A 20,653-nucleotide genomic window follows, 5' to 3' on the forward strand; every position below is an offset into this window, starting at 1 on the left:
TCGAAGGTCCATGCAGAGTGTAGAATAGACCCCACGCGTCATTCTCTTGGCTGTGATGGGGTGGATCCACAAACGTCGTCTACGATGCCTGATGCGCTGCTGTCTCGCTCTCTCCTTCTCCAGAACAATCACCCTCAAACGATTCGCCTCCGCTATAAAATCCGCCAAATTCTTCAAAATATTTCCAATCACAACATCCATCTTCGCCAGTAACTTGCTCTTCTCTCCAACCTGCACTTTCTCCTCGACAACCTGTCAAAGAAGGGCTGTAGGAACATGCTATATATAGTTTTCCAGTAGCCAATCCCGTTCGGAAGGCCACAAGGGTCAATTTTAAAAACCGGATCCGGCGTAATCCGTCGAAAAACGGATAGAAAAACGGATGAACCGGATGAGACGGATCCGGTTTTGTTTGTCAAGAAAAAGACGGATCCGGCAGAAAACCGGATCCGTCACATCCGGTTTTACTAAACATTTGCCGGATCCGGCGTTCCGGCACGACGCCGGATCGCGCCTGACGCCGAAAACCTGAAGTGTGAAAGTAGCCTTAGGGGTGCAGTTTTGAGAATGGTGTCACTTTTGGGTATTTTCTATGATATAGACCCCTCAAAGTGACTTCAAATGTGATGTGGTCCGTAAAAATAAAATGGTGTTGCAAAAATAAACAAAAACAAAAAAAAAATTTGGGGTCCAAAATTGTGCTGATGTAAAGTAAACATGTGGGAAATGTTAGTTATCAAGTTTTTTGTGTGCCTTATCTCTGTGATTTAAGGGCATAAATATTAAAAGTTGGAAAATTGCGAAATTTTCAAAATTTTCGCCAAATTTCCGTTTTTTTCACAAATAAACGCAAGTTATTTGAATGAAATTTTACCACTAACATGAAGTACAATATGTCACGAGAAAACAATGTCAGAATCACCGGGATCCATGGAAATGTTTCAGAGTTATTATCTCATAAAGGGACAGTGGTCAGAATTGTAAAAATTGGCCCGGTCATGAACGTGCAAACCACCCTTGGGGGTTAAGGGGTTAAACGGGTGGTCCCCATTCAGAATTTTTTTTTCCTATAAACTCCATTAGAAGTAAATAAACAAACTGTTCTTTATTCATATTTTCCAGGTCCCCTGCCTAGACGTCACTGCAGCTCCTGGTGTGTGTTGTTGTCTGCAGAGCTAACATCACGTCACCAGCGCTGCAGCCAATCACTGAGCTCTCTAAGACATTGAGCTCACTGATTAACAGCGCTGCAGCCAATCACTGAGTTCTCTAAGACATTGAGTTCACTGATTAACAGCGCTGCAGCCAATCACTGAGCTCTCTAAGACATTGAGCTCACTGATTCACAGCGCTGCAGCCAATGTGGCATCGGCATTGTAGCCAATAACAGGTAAAGGGAGTAGAGACAGACTCAGTGCTGGACCCGGGGAGGGTGAGTAAAGCGTGTGTTCTTTTTACCACTAACGGAGCTTATAGGAAAACGATTTCTGAAAATGGGACGGCTCGTTGAAAATATTGAGACGTTTGCAAGTAGATAAAAAAACAAAAGTGGTGAATACACATCAGAAAAAGCATCCAAGGACCAAAATAATAAAAAAAAAATCTAATTTTTCTCATGGATTTGCAGCCTAGAATTACACAGATCTGTGAGCCGAATAACCACATTTTATGGGGCGAAACCGAGTTCTCCCAAAACAGGGCTGAAAACTAAGACCATTAGTTAAAGGGCTCTTATAGAAACCCGAGGCATTGTGACTGACAACACGTCACACCACAGGAAAACACTGGGATCTGTGGCGGGTGGAAGCTGGGGGGGACAGCCTCCGTGGCGGGTGGAAGCTGGGGGGGACGGCCTCCGTGGCGGGTGGAAGCTGGGGGGGACGGCCTCTGTGGCGGGTGGAAGCTGGGGGGGACGGCCTCTGTGGCGGGTGGAAGCTGGGGGGACGGCCTCCGTGGTGGGTGGAAGCTGGGGGGACGGCCTCCGTGGCGGGTGGAAGCTGGGGGGGGACGGCCTCTGTGGCGGGTGGAAGCTGGGGGGGCGGCCTCTGTGGCGGGTGGAAGCTGGGGGAACGGCCTCTGTGGCGGGTGGAAGCTGGGGGGGGGACGGCCTCCGTGGCGGGTGGAAGCTGGGGGGGGGGGGGGGACGGCCTCCGTGGCGGGTGGAAGCTGGGGGGGACGGCCTCCGTGGCGGGTGGAAGCTGGGGGGGGACGGCCTCTGTGGCGGGTGGAAGCTGGGGGGGCGGCCTCTGTGGCGGGTGGAAGCTGGGGGAACGGCCTCTGTGGCGGGTGGAAGCTGGGGGGGGGACGGCCTCCGTGGCGGGTGGAAGCTGGGGGGGGGGGGGGGACGGCCTCCGTGGCGGGTGGAAGCTGGGGGGGACGGCCTCCGTGGCGGGTGGAAGCTGGGGGGGACGGCCTCTGTGGCGGGTGGAAGCTGGGGGGGCGGCCTCTGTGGCGGGTGGAAGATGGGGGGACGGCCTCCGTGGCGGGTGGAAGCTGGGGGGGGGGGACGGCCTCTGTCGCGGATGGAAGCTGGGGGGGGCGCCCTCTGTGGCGGGTGGAAGCTGGGGGGGACGGCCTGTCGCGGATGGAAGCTGGGGGGGGACGGCCTCTGTGGCGGGTGGAAGCTGGGGGGGGGACGGCCTCTGTGGCGGGTGGAAGCTGGGGGGACGGCCTCTGTGGAGGGAGGAAGCTCGGGGGGACGGCCTCTGTGGCGGGTGGAAGCTCGGGGGGACGGCCTCTGTGGCGGGTGGAAGCTGGGGGGGACGGCCTCTGTGGCAGGTGGAAGCTGGGGGGGACGGCCTCTGTGGCGGGTGGAAGCTGGGGGGGACGGCCTCTGTGGCGGGTGGAAGCTGGGGGGGACGGCCTCTGTGGCGGGTGGAAGCTGGGGGGACGGCCTCTGTGGCGGGTGGAAGCTGGGGGGACGGCCTCTGTGGCGGGAGGAAGCTCGGGGGGACGGCCTCTGTGGCGGGTGGAAGCTGGGGGGACGGCCTCTGTGGCGGGTGGAAGCTGGGGGGACGGCCTCTGTGGCGGGTGGAAGCTGGGGGGACGGCCTCTGTGGCGGGTGGAAGATGGGGGGACGGCCTCTGTGGCGGGTGGAAGATGGGGGGACGGCCTCTGTGGCGGGTGGAAGCTGGGGGGACGGCCTCTGTGGCGGGTGGAAGCTGGGGGGACGGCCTCTGTGGCGGGTGGAAGCTGGGGGGGACGGCCTCTGTGGCGGGTGTAGTAAAGTCAGCCATATTAGTTGTCACTCTACTCCCCTTTAACCAGACACAACCTGTACACTGGGGGGCGCACGGGGGTTATTGGGGGCAGTCTCGTGTGTAAGGCTGAGCAGTGTATACAGAGAATCAGTGCAGCGGTCAGTAATGCCCCCGCTGTCTGCGCCGCTGTGTCCTGTGCGGTATATACGGTATCAGTGAGGACAGGACACACACGGCTCCTACCTCCCGTCCTATTACCGGCCTCCGCCGCAGGACACGTAACGTTGTCAGCGCTCCCGCCTCTCACTACAGGCGGCAGAGGCCTCCGCCGTCTCCTAGCAACCGGCAGCCTCGTCTGTGCAGTGAGGGGCGGGGCCAGGCTCCTCGGCACTGATTTGTGTGGTGACCGGTGACCTACATTCTCCACACAGGTTCAGGGCTTGGATGACTTTCTAGAGCAATATTAGCAGGTAGGTATTCTCTATGGAGACTGAGCACAGTATTAGTGGCCACTCTACGCCTCCAGCCAATTTGCTGGGTTGCCGTGAGGTTAGTACAGCAGAGGATCAGTGGGGAGCGCTGCTATTTCCTGGGCATAAAATCAGATATGGTGAACAGACAGTAAGGCTGGTTCACATTAGGGTTTTTTTGCGCATTGCATCGTGCGCGTCCATGCGCCCCTATGTTTCACATGGGGGCGCATGGTCTAGCGTTTTCACGCGTTTGCATTTTTGTGCGCATGCTTTTTTTTGCAGTGTGCGCCTAGGCGTGCCAGACGCAACCTGTTGCATTTTTGGTCCATCCAACCTGTGGCAAAAAAACGCATGCACACGGAATGCGCCAAAATTACACATTACAGTCTATGGGAACACAGGCGTGCACATAGACATGCGCACGCCTGCTTCTTAAATCACATGCGTTATAAGAGTTAACCTGGCTAGAAACGCATGCGCCTAAAAAAAAGCAAACGTGTGCAAAACGCATGATGGGTTTTTTCGCATGCGTTCCTATTGCGCACGAAGCGCAGCGCTAAAACACTGATGTGAAAGTGGCCTGACAGACGTCAAGAAGTACATGATGCTGATGACAGTTGGGTGCTACTTATGGACGCAGCCTCGCTACTAGAATGAGGACGGAGCTATCGGCCACTTCAATTTTCCAACGTGACTCCATGTGCTGAGGAAGAGTCGTAGTTCCTAAATTTGTGCTAAGAAGGCCACAGCTGATTCTCTTTCTGCAGAGCCTGCACAGCAATGGTGTTCCCTCAGCGGAGATGTCCTCACAGCATGTCTGCCACCAGCAGCACAGCTTTCCCCTAGGTTTTGATAGCATTTGAGCCTTCTCCAGCAGCGGTCCAGCCTCTCTCATTTCTGAGCTGACCTTAACAGAAGCACATCTGCAACTTGAAGCCTTTTATCTTTGGCTGTGAGTCGGGTGTGCTCTTGATTGAAGCTGCCACCATTCTCCTCTTATGGCACCATTACTTCATCATCACACCGATCTGGTTCCCTGATCTCACCCAACACACAATCATCCTCTTCATTCCTGCCACTTATCAGGCAATGAAATGTCATGGGCACCTTCGTCCCTCTAGTTTTGCCCCCAGTACCACTACCATGACTGATGCCAGTGACCCTATTACCACCATGGCAGCACCAATACCACCACTAGCAACACAGTTATGCATGTCAGTCATGCGCTCCACCTCTACGGCTATGTGCACACGCTGCGGATTGGTCTGCGGATTTTTCCGCTCGGATTTTGCAAAATCCGCAGGTAAATTCGCCGGTCAGAAGACCTGCGGTTTATCTGCAGATTAGCCTGCAGGTTTGCCCTGTGGTTCAGAGGTGTATCTAGGCTTTCTGGCACCCGGGGCAAGAATTCGGTTCGGCGCGCCCCCCCCCGCACACATGCGATTTCCACACTTAGCTATGCTCTCAATGTTCAGTGAAAAACTGAAAAAAGCAGGAAGAGAAGCTCGTTGTCACAGGACCATAAGTATTAAAATCGCACATGAGTGAAGTGATGACTACTGGAACCTGCAGAGCTGAATCCTGACATTGCAGCTTCTGAATTCTCACAACTAATGCACTGCACATATTTAGGATTCTCCCTTACCGATATACAGTCATGTCAGCACAAGTATGTGATTTGTATACTTCTGGCCACATTCCGACTAGACGTGCCCGGCCTCACTCTGTTCATTATCATTGAGTGAGGCCACACATGTCTAGTCAGCATGTGACCGCTTGTATGTAAATTACCAGCATGAGAGAATCCCAACAGCGTTCAGTGCGCACTGTGAGAATTCAGAAGTCTGCAGTCACAAGGAATGTCTGCAGACTCCGTACAAACCTGGACAACCCCTTTAATGTTCCCAACTGTGATAAAACACTCCGGGATCGCCTTTGCTGGTGTCAAAGGTCACGTGCGTTCAGCATGAAACTCAGGCGCAGAGCTGGGATTCGGGTATAACTGACCCTGGGTCAGGTTTATTAACGGTGAAAGCAATGCAAAAGGAAATAAAACAAATCCTTGCCTGTCCGGCACTAACTAAACAATGGACAACCTAACTACCAACTGGCGGGCTTCTCCCGTCCAGCCAAACCACAGTTGCAGTGGGCACTGCTTCCACTCACGTGTGTCTCTCACACAGACAGGCTCTCTGTGTTCCCAGGCTGAGACACTCACACAACCACCTGGCATCCTTTTATATCCACCTCCCATTATTCATTAGTAAGCAGGTGTGATACTGACCAGACTAGGCCACATAGGAAAGGAATCTGGGCGAGATATACCTGCCCTCATCCACTATTCCCACATGATTCTCACACAACATAAATAAAAACATGAGAATAAGTCAGTGTCACAAATAACATTTACATCCAGGTACCTCATAGATGACGTCATCTCTGGAGTCATTCTTCTTGTCCAGAACCCATGATGAGTTTTCTCATCCACATCTCGTCTCTGCAGACTTCCATCTTCTCTGGTCTTCTGCACCAACTTTCCACGCGATGCCCTTAAAGATAGAAGTGTCATTATAATGCCCCTAAATAAAAATATCTGCACTATACTGTCGCTTCATATTATTCCCCTCCCTCCTCATACTGTCTCCTCATACATACCCCTGTTCACCATACTGTCTCCTCATATAGTTACCTCCTCACTCTCTATACTGTCTGCTCATACATACCCCTGACTCCCCATACTGTGTCTGCACACATCCCATCACCCTCACTCCCCATACTGTGTCCACATACATTTTTCCCATCGCTACTCATACTGTATCCACATACATTTACCCGTTTGCTCCCCATACAGACGCCAGTAAAATTGATCCCTGGGAGCCGGCGCCCTGCAGCTTCTCTGCGCCGGCTGTTAGCTTGACAACCGACACAAAGAGCGGCCGACTCCCAGGCTGCAGGGCTGCAGAAAGCAGCCACCAGGGGAGACACTGCTGACCACCGCATTAGGTGGCCCGAATGCGCCTCTCTGACGGTTGCCCCCCCCCTAGAAATGCCTCTGGCCCCCATAAAGTCCTCAGATTTCTGCCCCCATATGTTCCTCATATTTCTCCCCCTCACCCCCCACATGTTCCTCATATTTCTCCCCCCTCACCTCCCCATATGTTCCTCATATTTCTCCCCCCTCGCTCCCCCAAATGTTCCTCAGATTTCTCCCCCTTCACCCCTGATATGATCCTCATATTTCTCCACCACATGCATCTGTCTACACCCTGGCCTTGCTACTCACACACTGTCCTCAATTTACTCCCCCTGCTTTCTCCCTATCCATGAGACTGCACCCATCCCCCAGTATCACACATTCCCTTGCGCTGACTCCATATAGTATCCCCGACCCCAACCATCCCTTCCTAGCCTCTAGAGCATGTCCTTACATTTCTTAAATCTTCTTTGGTGTCTTCAGCTCCATTGCCCCGTCTGGAGCTGGAGCATTTACCACCAACGCTGCCTCACTGCCTGCCCTGTGTCTTCGCCTCTGAAGAGCCGGTGAGTGACATCAGCAGCGTGATCATGTGACCTGATCACGCTACTGGCGCTTCACTGATGCGGAAGTGCCGGCGGCGGTCAGGGCTTAGAGATCAACAAGTGAGTGTACTAGCGTCTGAAGACGCTAGTACAATCCTTGGGAACCGACGCGCACGCAGCACTTTCTCCAAGCCGGCTGTCAGTTTGACAGCCGGCTTAGATAACGGCAGAATCTAAGTGTGGGGGGCGGCATAATGCTGCCGACGGGGAGCCTCCTTCTGGACCGCCGCATCAGATGGCCCGATGGCGCCCCTCTGTGGGTTGCGCCTGGGGCAAATGACCCGGCTGCCCCCCCTGGATACGCCTCTGCTGCGGTTTATCACCTCTACAATGGAGGAGATGGCAAACTGCAGCTGAATCCGCAGAAAAGAATGACATGTCAATTCTTTCTGCGGATTGGAAACCGCAGCAAAAACCGCACGGAAAATTCCGCACCGTGTGCACTGCGGTTTCCATTTTCCATAGGTTATAATGGTACTGTACAACGCAGCAGATTCTGCTGCGGATCCACAGGGCCAAATCCGCTGTGGATCCGCAGCGTGTGCACATACCCTACCTGAACCTTCTCCTAAAACCATCCAAATGCTTAATAAACTGATCCAACTCTACAAATGATCCTGACTGTTCTCGCCCAACTATACTGAGAAATACAGGTGCATCTCACAAAATTAGAATATCAAAAAGTTAATTTATTTCAGTTCTTGAATACAAAAAGTGAAACTCATATATTATATAGAGTCACTACAGAGTGATCTATTCCAAGTGTTTATTTCTGTTAATGTTGAGGATTATGGCATCAACAGCAGATGACATGGCTCCCAAATCCATTATTGATTGTGGATACTTCACACTAGACCTTGGAAATCAATTAGGGGTGGATGTATAGTACCTAGCTGCGGTCACTATTCCATTGACGGAGCTATGCTGTGCAACTCTTCAACTGAATAGTTCTGGCCACCGCCGACATCGGGAACAGTTCATTGGCGGGGGTGCCGGGTGTCGCACCTCTATTAACCAGATATTGATGACCAATCGTAAGGATTTAGTATTTAGACTTAGTATTTTTTTCTCGTCCAAGAAAAAAGTGGATGTCTTATTGAGGCCTTAACCCCTTAATGTCCAATGACGGACACAGTCCGTCATCAGACATCTCCCCTGCTTTGGTGAGGGCTCCGGCGCTGAGCCCGCATCAAAGCCGGGACATGTCAGCTGTTATGAACAGCTGACATGTGCCCGCAATAGGCGCGAGCGGAATCGCCGTCCGCCCGCGCCTATTAACTAGTTAAATCCCGTTGTCAAAGCTGACAACGGGCATTTAAATAGCATTTCCGGCCGCCGGCCCAGAAATGACGTCATCGCCGACCCCGTCACGTGATCGGGGGTCGGCGTCATGTAGCCTGGACAACCAGAGGTCTCGATGAGACCTCTATGGTTGTTCCAGGCATATGGCTTTCAGCACCACCCGGTGGTCAGCGCTGAAAGCACAGCAGTAAATCTGCTATATATGGGCGATCTGCTCATCGCCCATACAGTTGTGGACAAAAGTATTGACACCCCTGCAATTCTGTCAGATAATACTCAGTTTCTTCCTGAAAATGATTGCAAACACAAATTCTTTGGTATTATTATCTTCATTTAATTTGTCTTCAATGAAAAAACACAAAAAGAATTGTCCTAAAGCCAAATTGGATATAATTCCACACCAAACATAAAAAAGAGGGTGGACAAAAGTATTGGCACTGTTCGAAAAATCATGTGATGCTTCTCTAATTTGTGTAATTAACAGCACCTGTAACTTACCTGTGGCACCTAACAGGTGTTGACAATAACTAAATCACACTTGCAGCCAGTTGACATGGATTAAAGTTGACTCAACCTCTGTCCTGTGTTCTTGTGTGTACCACATTGGTCTTCTTTCTTTTCTCCATGCTCAAAGAACTGTCTGAGGACTTGAGAAACCAAATTGTGAGGAAGCATGAGCAATCTCAAGGCTACAAGTCCATCTCCAAAGACCTGAATGTTCCTGTGTCTGCCGTGCGCAGTGTCATCAAGAAGTTTAAAGCCCATGGCACTGTGGCTAACCTCCCTAGATGTGGACGGAAAAGAAAAATTGACAAGAGATTTCAACGCAAGATTGTGCGGATGTTGGATAAAGAACCTCGACTAACATCCAAACAAGTTCAAGCTGCCTGCAGTCCGAGGGTACAACAGTGTCAACCCATACTCTCCGTCGGCGTCTGAATGAAAAGGGACTGTATCGTAGGAGACCCAGGAAGACCCCACTTCTTACCCCGAGACATAAAAAAAAGCCAGGCTGGAGTTTGCCAAAACTTACCTGAAAAAGCCTAAAACGTTTTGGAAGAATGTTCTCTGGTCAGATGAGACAAAAGTAGAGCTTTTTGGGCAAAGGCATCAACATAGAGTTTACAGGAGAAAAAAAGAGGCATTCAAAGAAAAGAACACGGTCCCTACAGTCAAACATGGCGGAGGTTCCCTGATGTTTTGGGGTTGCTTTGCTGCCTCTGACACTGGACTGCTTGACCGTGTGCATGGCATATGAAGTCAGAAGACTACCAACAAATTTTGCAGCATAATGTAGGGCCCAGTGTGAGAAAGATGGGTCTCCATCAGAGGTCATGGGTCTTCCAGCAGGACAATGACCCAAAACACACTTCAAAAAGTACTAGAAAATGGTTTGAGAGAAAGCACTGGAGACTTCTAAGGTGGCTAGCAATGAGTCGAGACCTGAATCCCATAGAACACTTGTGGAGAGATCTAAAAATGGCAGTTTGGAGAAGGCACCCTTCTAATATCAGGGACCTGGAGCAGTTTGCCAAAGAAGAATGGTCTAAAATTCCAGCAGAGCATTGTAAGAAACGCATTGATGGTTACCGGAAGCGGTTGGTCACAGTTATTTTGGCTAAAGGTTGTGCAACCAAGTATTAGGCTGATGGTGCCAATACTTTTGTCTGGCCCATTTTTGGAGTTTTGTGTGAAATGATCAATGTTTTGCTTCTTGCTTCATTCTCTTTTGTGTTTTTTCATTTAAGACAAATTAAATGAAGATAATAATACCAAAGAATGTGTTTGCAATCATTTTCAGGAAGAAACTGAGTATTATCTGACAGAATTGCAGGGGTGTCAATACTTTTGGCCATAACTGTATGTAACAGAGCCGATTGGGTTGTGCATGCTTCTAGCCTCCTATGGAGGCTATTGAAGCATGCCAAAAGTAAAAAAAAAAAAAAAAAAAAAAAGTTCAAATCACCCCCCTTTCGCCCCAATCAAAATAAAACAGTAAAAAAAAAATCCCACATACACATATTAGGTATTGCCGCGTTCAGAATCGACCGATCTATCAATAAAAAAAAGCATTAACTCGATCGCTAAACGGCGTAGCGAGAAAAAAATTCGAAACGCCAGAATTACATTATTTTGGTCGCCAAGACATTGCATTAAAATGCAATAACGGGCGATCAAAAGAACGTATCTGCACAAAAGTGTCAGCCCGGCACGGAACAAATAAGCCCTCACCTGACCCCAGATCATGAAAAATGGAGACGCTACGGGTCTCGGAAAATTGCGCAAATTTTTTTTTTTTTTTTTTTAGCAAACTGGAATTTTTTTTCACCACTTAGATAAAAGAGGACATAGACATGTTTGGTGTCTATGAACTCATAATGACCTGGAGAATCATAATGGCAAGTCAGATTTAGCATCTAGTGAACTTAGCAAAAAAGCCAAGCAAAAAACAAGTGTGGGATTACACTTTTTTTGCAATTTCACCGCACTTGGAATTTTTTTCCCGTTTTCGAGTACACGACATGCTAAAACCAATGGTGTCATTTAAAAGTACAACTCGTCCCACAAAAAATAAGCCCTCACATGACCATAGAGATGGAAAAATAAAAAAGTTATGGCTCTGGAAAGAAGGGGAGGGAAAAATGAAAATGCAAAACCAAAAATACCCCCTGGTCGTTAAGGGGTACCCCCTCCCAACCTGAGCTACCTGCCACATTGGCATATACAATATGAGTAGGGTCTTCTGATGCGAGAATGCTCGATTTTTCACAGTTGTGTACAACCGGCATCAGGATGTGTTCACACCACGGGTCTCCTGAACGTACTGCCTTATAGACAAACATGAGGGTGTAAGTTCATGTTGGGAGACCCGTGGGTAGTCCAGGCATTGTAGTCTAGAGTGACAGACCGTGAAATACGCTCGTGTGAACCTGGCCTTTGTAGCAGAAACTGGAGCTATATTGTTTGCAGCAAATACGCACTAGTCAGGTGCAAGAAGTGAGGCTGTGCCTTACTAATTTGTCACAAATCAAACACAATTGTACAGTGTTATCTATGGTCTTTACCCGTTCCCGACATGTGCTGTGCATGAATGTTATACAGCAACATCTGCCTCAATCAGCAGCGATCGGAGATAAACGCTGATTGCTGCTGTTAACCCCTTAAATGCCACTGCTAATCTCTGACAGTGCATTGAGGGCGCACGGTCTCAGGAACGCACCTTTTCATGGCCCCCAGATGACATTTCGGAGTGCCAGTGGGTGGCCATGGCTGTAGGTGCCCTGCTGAAGGCTGGGATTTATAGGAGAAAGTCATTTTAGCTATATACAATATGGAATTACAGTTTATAGAAAAAAAAAACAATCAGATAATTGCAGGTTCAAGTCTCTTAAAGGAAATGAAAACTGTAAAAGAAAAAAAAAAATACAATTTGAATCATCCCACTTTACCCCCCCAAAATAAAAATAGACATTGGAGAAATTAAAAATATAAGCATTTGTTATTGCTGAAAATATGAAATAATTTAACCTATAAATACCGAAAAGCAAAGAAAATTGATATGTTAGACTTGCCTTTTTCCAGGCACCAACCTCCACAAAAATTACAATAAAAAGTGGTCAACACATGGTACGCACCTCTAAAAATATCCGATTGTGCGCTGCTGAAATCACCTGTCCGCAGCAGCCAATCCCAGGATGCATCGGTCCTGCTGCCGGTGGATCTGTGACATCTCCTCTTCCTGTATCAGTACAGATCCAGGTGGGTGCTAGTTCAGGACCTGATCATTTTCCGATATTTTCGTACATGCACTTATAATAGCTCTACAAAATCTTCTCATTCAGATAGTTAAGTAATTGCCTTGTTTTCTCCACCATACATAGGGTTTATTTTTATATATTTTTTGCTGATATCAGGGAAAAATGTATAGAAAGTGTCTACTTTTCACATTTTTTTACAACCAAAAGGGACTGGTCAAAAAAGGTCTTTAAACTGTGTTCCCCTTCCATAGGAATTGTTTTTTTTTTTATATGAACATATTTTTTGAGGGAGGCTAAATAAAAGACGCGTTTTGAGCCATAGCGTGAAACGCATAGTACAAGTGTTTCTAGGTTTTATTCTTCTATTTCTTATTTTAGAGCAAGTAAACAAATGAATGAAGGTTAATCGTAATTTTTCTACTGCGGTTGCTGGAACCTTTTGTCCTATATGTGTTTGCTGTTACTTGAGAACTGGCCCACAGTCTATGTCCTTGCACTATACCCAACAAGACAATCAATTACTTGGGATCCTGTGGTTTGGTTTTTTTTAATGTTATGAAGGAGCAGAAGCAGATCGGCAGCAGAGTATACTTTTTTTCGACAAAGTTCTGGTCAACTCCTTTACACTCAATGATGTACCTATCCATCATGGTATGGGTGTATAGAGCGGGCTCAGAAGATGAGCCCATTCTACACAGGGCAGATGCCGGCTGTGTTATACAGCCAGCATCTGCCTCTACCATCATTGATTGGCGCTTTGTCAATTTGCTGCTGTTTAATTACTTGAATGCTGTTATCCTTCTCTGACAGAGGTATTTAAGGGGTTTGATCCTGGTGGGTTGTCCATTGGAGGACCATCTATCCCTTGCAAAGCAATCACGGTGTTATGATATTGTAGCAACTCAGTCAGGAAAAATAGGTAACACACTAAGGCTGTGTGCCCACGTAAGCGTTTTTGAAGCGTTTGTCCCGGTCAAAACGCTTCAAAAACGCATAGAAGAAGCATCCCGTTCATTTTAAATGCATTCCGCACTTTTTGTGCACATTGATGCGTTTTTTTCCGTGCAAAAAAACGCTTAGCGGTAAAAATCGCAGCATGCTCATTAATTTTGCGGAAAAGTCCGCATTTTTAGCTATTTTCTATGAGTCAGAAGACGCGCGGAAAAAAACGCATCAAAAATGCATGGTTTTTCCGCAAAAAACGCGCAGAAATAAAAACAAGCGTTTTCTGGGAAGGAGTCTGGTTTTGAAGCAGAAATTTTCTGCATACGTGGGCACATAGCCTAGCAGCTGCAACTGACCCTGCCGCTTCATTTACAGACTAGAGATCCTGACCCCGCAGTCTCTAGTGGTTGCTTCATGAGCTGATATAGCCCTAACTACAGACTAAACAATGGCAACTCGTACCTATGCTGCCTGAAAGGCCGTCGGGCGCTTCACATTCCTCCTAAAGAACCGGAGGGCAGAGCGCAAAGTGTGCTGACATAGGAAGAGATCCCAGAGTAGGTAAAGAAAATCATGAAACACAAACTAAAGGATTAGAGAATAGGCTGCCTACTTCCTAAAATGAAACAAAAGATAGGGCTACACGGTGGCTCAGTGGTTAGCACACTGGGGTCCTGGGTTCAAATCCCACCAAGGACAACATCTGCAAGAAGTTTGTATGTTCTCCCTGTGTTTGCGTGGGTTTCTTCTGGGTTCTCCGGTTTCCTCTCACATTCCAAAGACATACTGATAGGGTTTCTAGATTGTGAGCCCCATCGGAGACAGTGCCAATAATGTCTGTATAGTGCTGTGGAATTAATGACGCTATATAAGTGAGTAAAATAAATAGTTGCAATGTAAAGAACATAAACAGCAGAAAAACCCTAGCTGGTCTTTCACTGACTCGCTTAACCTACAGCGGCATGGCTGGGCATCTAAATGATACTATCACCAGCAGGAAATACCAGCAGTGAGAAAGAAAATAAAGCTGCACCTGAAAGGTGATAGAGCATATAAATGAGTAAATGAAAACACCTGTTATCCTAAAAAGACTGAAGCAAGAATAACAAACTAAACACCTGGAGAAAAGGTGTATCTGCTTGTGGCTTGGCAGACAGAAAAGCTGGCCAAATACAGTAGCACAGGCTCAAGGGTTTGAACCAGAGCCATGACACACATTGCCATTGATGCCAACTTGGTGCTCCTGTGGGTATTTTACGAGATCATGAGTTTTACTATATACAGTGACAATGAAGTATTGCATTATATATTACAGGCGTTCAAACAATCACAGGTTCAGGTCCCTTAAGGGGACTGAAAAATAAAGTAACATTTAAAAAAAATATAAATGATTGTCTCTTTTGCCTTTTCCTCATCTAAATATAATGAAAAAAAAGGACGGTAACTAAATCCAGTATCACCGTCTGTAAAAGTCTAATCAAAATATCAAATTAATTAACGCATATAGGAAAAAGATGTCGGAAAATGGCTCAAAATATAAGGAGAAAACACCAGCTCACCCTTTCTGTTCAGAATAGTGAGGAAGCGCCAGGCAATGACACCGCCCAGTGGTTTTACATCCAAGTTCAGGGGAAAGAAAAAATGTCCATCCAGCTTCCAGACCATGATTTTATCGATAATCCAATACAAAGATATACACAGATGCAAAAATGAAATAAATGAAGGTGAAGAGCTCTGTGAAACCTACTTGTTTTGAGCGCCAAACGTTCCTAATTCTGTTATAAGGTTGGTATACCAGGAGTAATAACGTTTGGCGTTCAGAACACACAGGTTATGGGCATATCTTTGTAATGGATTATTAATAAAATGATGACTTTATCTCCAATTCGAAATGGAATTTGGACTTTTTTTTTCCCCTTGAACTTAGAAAATTGTTAGGAGTCAGATTTCTGCGGTTACTATGCAGGAATCCAGACCCTCACATTCTGCAGTCTCCTGCGCTTTATCTACTGCAGAAGAGATTGCAGAGGAGATTGCCTTGCAGCAAATCTCTCCAGAGGCTAAGTTCTTCAATCTGCCTTCTGAGCATGCTCAGTAGAAACTGAAAGACATATCATCCCCTGAGGAAGAAGTTTTTAACTTTGAAACGCGTAGGGAAATAAATGTATTAACCACACAACTTGTGAGGAGTGATGGTCTGGTAGCGCACGTTTAATCCATAAAAATTCCCTGCTTGAATCTTCAGAGCATGCTCATGAGACGATCTCCCATTGGAGATCGGGAGTCATGTGCTCAGGTCCCGCTCCAGATCTCATTGGTCCATCTCGGAGGTCTGGAAGCTCCTGGAAGGTCCCGGCTGCTATAAAAGGCGTGCATGGCTGTTCCGCCATCATGCGCTAATATAGTCATACTTGCTGCTGTGTGAATGAGGATGGATGCATGATCTGGTGAATGACTCATTTGAAACCCCTACCTTTTGATAATACGCTTGTGTGAGGGATTGAGTTATTGCCAGTACCAGCGCGCTATTGCTCCATAGCCACAGCTGCTAGCGTCCGACATTGCGCTTGCGCCATAGCGGTGTCGTTGAGCGGCAGTATCCACGCCGCGCTGCAGTAGCAGCCCCCTTGAGCGTTCGTGGCTGCGACACATACGGACACACACGGTAGGTCTAGAAGGACTTAGTGCCGCCATCTTGGGCTACTCCTGTACCCATTTACCGTGAGTGTTATTTCTCTGAGTTCCTGTGACCCTAACAGGCTCAGCACTTTATGTTCTGTGGCATCTCTGTGACTAAACAGTAACTGCTCTGCGCACCTGGGTGAAGGTTAACCCCGTGCGCACCTCCGCTATATTGCTCTGCCACCAGCGGTTATACCATCTACCGCACAGTGGACCCCGAGCGGCGAATGCACTTTATTTATATTTTTATTTAGTGCGTTCCACTGTTCCTAACATTATACTAGTGCCAGGGTCTGGCTAGTGATGGCAGAACAGCAGCAACTCTTGCAGTGCATTCGGCAGCTTGAGGGCCGGTTGGCCACTCTTGAGAGGACTCTCTCAGCTGCGCAATATACCGAAGCTGCTGTACAAGCAATCACTGACGCGATTACGCGTATGTCCACGTCCTCCCACGCGCCGACAGTTACCCGCCTCCCGTTGCCCGATAAATTTTCTGGCGATGGCGCCTCCTATAGGGGTTTCATCAGTCAGTGCTCTATCCAGCTGGAGCTACTGGCTGCGCGATTCCCTATGGAGCGGGCCAAGGTGGGGTTTATTGTCTCCCTTCTGTCGGGCAAGGCGTTGGAGTGGGCTACGCCACTATGGGAGTGTGGTGACCCAGAGGTTCGGACTGCTGCTCAGTTTTTAACAGCTATTAAGCAGGTCTTCCTCGGTCCGCGGGTCACGCACGACACCACTCTTCAGCTTCTGGCTTTGACCCAGGGATCCCTCTCGGTTAGTAAGTATGCCGTTCGTTTTCGGACACTGGCTTCCGAGCTGGAGTGGTCTGACAAAGCCCTTATCCCTGTGTTTTGGAGAGGTTTGGCGGAGCACGTCAAAGATGCTCTCTCTACCAGAGAGGTACCTGCAACTTTGGAGGAGCTGATTGCCATTTCCACCTGCATTGACCTCCGTTTTTCGGAGCGCGGTATGGAGCATGCTCAATCCAAGCGGAAGGTTACCTCAGCTCCCAACTTTTTTGAGCCTCTGGAACCACCCGAGCCAGAGATTCCACCCCCTGAGCCCATGGAGGTGTCTCGGCCGTTCTCGAGGCGTGTCCGGCACAAGACTCCATTTGCGACTACCGTTGTCAACGTGCTGTTGCTCCGGACAACAGCGCCCTGCAATGGCCAAATTTCTGTGGTTACTATGCAGAAATCCAGACCCTCACATTCTGCAGTCTCCTGTGCTTTATCTACTGCAGAAGAGATTGCCTTGCAGCAAATCTCTCCAGAGGCTAAGTTCTTCCATCTGCCTTCTGAGCATTCTCATGAGACGATCTCCCATTGGAGATCGGGAGTCATGTGCTCAGGTCCCGCACCAGATCTCATTGGTCCATCTCGGAGGTCTGGAAGGTTCCGGCTGCTATAAAAGGCGTGCATGGCTGTTCCGCCATGCGCTAGTATAGTCATACTTGCTGCTGTGTGAATGAGGATGGATGTTTGATCTGGTGAATGACTCATTTGAAACCCCTACCCTTTGATAATACGCTTGTGTGAGGGATTAAGTTATTGCCAGTACCAGCGCGCTATTGCTCCATAGCCACAGCTGCTAGCGTCCGACATTGCGCTTGCGCCATAGTGGTGTCATTGAGTGGCAGTATCCACGCCGCGCTGCAGTAGCAGCCCTCTTGAGCGTTCGCGGCTGTGACGCTATACATACAGACACACACGGTAGGTCTAGAAGGACTTAGTGCCGCCATCTTGGGCTACTCCTGTGACCATATACCGTGTTATTTCTCTGAGTTCCTGTAACCCTAATAGGCTCAGCACTTTATGTTCTGTGGCATCTCTGTGACTAAACAGTGACTGCTCTGCGCCCCTGGGTGAAGGTTAACCCCGTGCGCACCTCCGCCATATTGCTCTGCCACCAGCGGTTATACCATCTACCGCACGGTGGACCCCGAGCGGCGAACGCACTTTATTTATATTTTTATTTAGTGCGTTCCACCGTTCCTAACAAAAATGGTGACACAAACCAATATTCTTTAACCCCTTAGCGACAGAGCCAGTTTGCAGCTTAATGACCAGGCCAATTTTTACAATTCTGACCACTGTCCCTTTATGAGGTTATAACTCTGGAACGCTTTAATGGATCCCGCTGATTCTAAGATTGTTTTTTCGGGACATATTGTACTTCATGTTAGTGGTAAAATTTCTTCGATAAGTCTTGTGTTTATTTATGAAAAAAACGGAAATATGGCGAAAATTTTGAAAATTTTGCAATTTTAAAACTTTACATTTTTATGCCCTCAAATCAGAGAGATGTGTCAGACAAATTTCTTAATAAATAACATTTCCCACATGTCTACTTTACATCAGCACAATTTTGGAAGCAAAATTTTTTTTTGTTAGGAAGTTATAAGGGTTAAAAGTTGACCAGCGATTTCTCATTTTTACAACAAAATTTACAAAACCATTTTTTTAGGGACCACATCATATTTAAAGTCATTTTGAGGGGTGTACATGACAGAAAATACCCAAAAGTGGCACCATTCTAAACACTAGACCCCTCAAGGTGCTCAAAACCACATTCAAGAAGTTTATTAACCCTTTAAGTGCTTCACAGGAACTAAAGCAATGTGGAAGGAAAAAATTAATATTTAACTTTTTTTTGCAAAAAATTTACTTCAGAACCAATTTTTTTTATTTTCACAAGTGTTAAAAGAGAAAATCAACCACACAATTTGTTGAACAATTTCTCCTGAATACGCTGATACCCTATATGTGGGGGTAAACCACTTTTTCAGCACACGGCAGAGCTTGCAAGGGATGGAGCGCCGTTTGACTTTTTCAACGCAGAATTGGCTGGAATTGAGATCGGATGCCATGTTGCGTTCGGAGAGCCCTTAATGTGCCTAAACAGTTGAAACCCCCCACAAGTGACCCCATTTTGGAAACTAGACCCATTAAGGAACTTATCTAGATGTGTGGTGAGCACTTTGAACCTTCAAGTGCTTCACAGAAGTTTATAACGTAGAGCCGTGAAAATAAAAAATCCATTTTTTTTCCACAAAAAAGATCTTTTCGCCCCCAAATTTTTATTTTTACAAGGGTAACAGGAGAAATCATACCCGCACAGTTGTTATGCGATTTGTCCTGAGTACGCCGATACCCCATATGTGGGGGGGAACCACTGTTTGGGCGCATGGTAGAGCTCGGAAGGGAAGGAGTGCCATTTTGGAATGCAGACTTTGATGGAATGGTCTGCGGGCATCATGTTGCGCTTGCAGAGCCCCTGATGGGCCTAAACAGTGGAAACCCCCCACAAGTGACCCCATTTTGGAAATTAGACCCCCTAAGGAACTTATCTAGATGTGTGGTGAGCACTTTGAACCCCCAAGCGCTTCACAAAAGTTTATAAACGCAGAGCCGTGAAAATAAAAAGTCTTTTTTTATTTCCACAAAAGTGATTTTTTTAGACCCCCAAAGTTGGCAAATAGTGGAAACCCCTCAATTCTTGCTCCAACCCTAACCCCAACACACCCCTAACCCTAATCCCAACCCTAATCCCTAATCCTAATTCTAACCCTAATTCTAGTTCGCCCTAACCCTAATTCTAACCCTAGTCGTGACCCGAGCCCTAGCCCTAGCACAACCCTAGCCCTAACCCTAGCCCAACCCTAACCCTAACCCTAATGGAGAACTGAAAAAAAAAATATTTTCTTTATTTCATTATATTGGCCTATATAAGGGAGTGATAAACAGTGGGGGTTATGTACTATTTTTTTTATTTTGATCACTATGATCGTTTATCATAGTGATCAAAATAATGAATGGAATCTGCGATCACATCAGAGGAGAGAGAAATTAAATGTAAAATCGCGGCTTTTTTTTTTGCGGTCGCCGTTATAGGGTTAATAACGGCGATCGCAAAAGCGGGGGTCGGTAAAAACCGACCGATTCATGTTCTCTGGGGTCTCGGCTACCCCTGGCAGCCGAGACCCCGGAGAAAATCCGACACTGGGGGGCGCTATTCACTTAAATCACAGCGCCGTGAATTAACGGCGCTGTGGTTTTAGTACCCTTAATTACCGCCGTTAAAAGGCGTATCGGCGGTCGTTAAGGGGTTAAGCCACTAAAAAAAAAAAAATAAACTCTATATAAATCTGATATCGCCGTAACTGGACTGAGAGGAAGAATCACATACCCAGGTCATTCTCACTACCCAATCACCCAACACAAAACCCCACACTCAGGTCTGCACTTTTTTCACCATCTTTATGTGTTTCTTTTCTCGCTTATCAGCACATTATGCAGTAAATTATACGGTATAATTTGAAATGGCCTCTCACAGCAATAACTCCAGCCCTCGTACGGCTGTGGGAACAGAAGCATAACAAAAAAAGTAAAAAATAAAATGAAAAACTAAATAGTCTGCGTCCTTATGGGATTAAGTACATTTATGCAGTAATACATCCCAGCATTCCTCAGTGAACTTAAACCAACCTTGAACTTTTTTTTCTTAACAAGTAACTATTTTTGTGACAATACACACCTGACACAAAATCGCAGCTCCTCATTACATCACCTCATGCCTCACTATTCACGTTTGATAACGCGAGACTCACACAGCGACCTCCTCCGTACCCAAAAGGCGGAATGATCTGTTACTGCTACAACTATCAAAGCATGCCGGGTAATGTAGTCTCCTCGAAGCCGAGTTCTCAGTAGAA

At 47.4% G+C, this 20,653-nt stretch overlaps 1 protein-coding gene across 7 annotated transcripts in view; it reads right to left on the reverse strand.

Annotated features, from left to right (window-relative positions):
* The window catches only part of WDPCP (WD repeat containing planar cell polarity effector), a 421,800-nt gene extending 401,215 nt beyond the window's left edge, over window positions 1-20,585 (reverse strand). For 5 of the 7 annotated variants that reach the window (XR_012222050.1, XM_073554050.1, XM_073554054.1 and 2 more), the window contains exon 1: window positions 3,444-3,664. The gene's annotated coding sequence lies outside the window, so the exon portion shown is untranslated. Of the gene's footprint in view, window positions 1-3,443; window positions 3,665-5,839; window positions 5,871-20,475 lie in introns of those variants that run through there. The other 2 variants (XM_073554051.1, XM_073554052.1) reach the window with 2 other exon arrangements.
* Window positions 20,586-20,653: the final 68 nt, after the last annotated feature.

Source organism: Dendrobates tinctorius, unplaced genomic scaffold (genome assembly GCF_039654945.1).
Source record: "Dendrobates tinctorius isolate UK_male_01 unplaced genomic scaffold, ASM3965494v1 ptg000205l, whole genome shotgun sequence".
Lineage (NCBI taxonomy): Eukaryota > Metazoa > Chordata > Amphibia > Anura > Dendrobatidae > Dendrobates > Dendrobates tinctorius.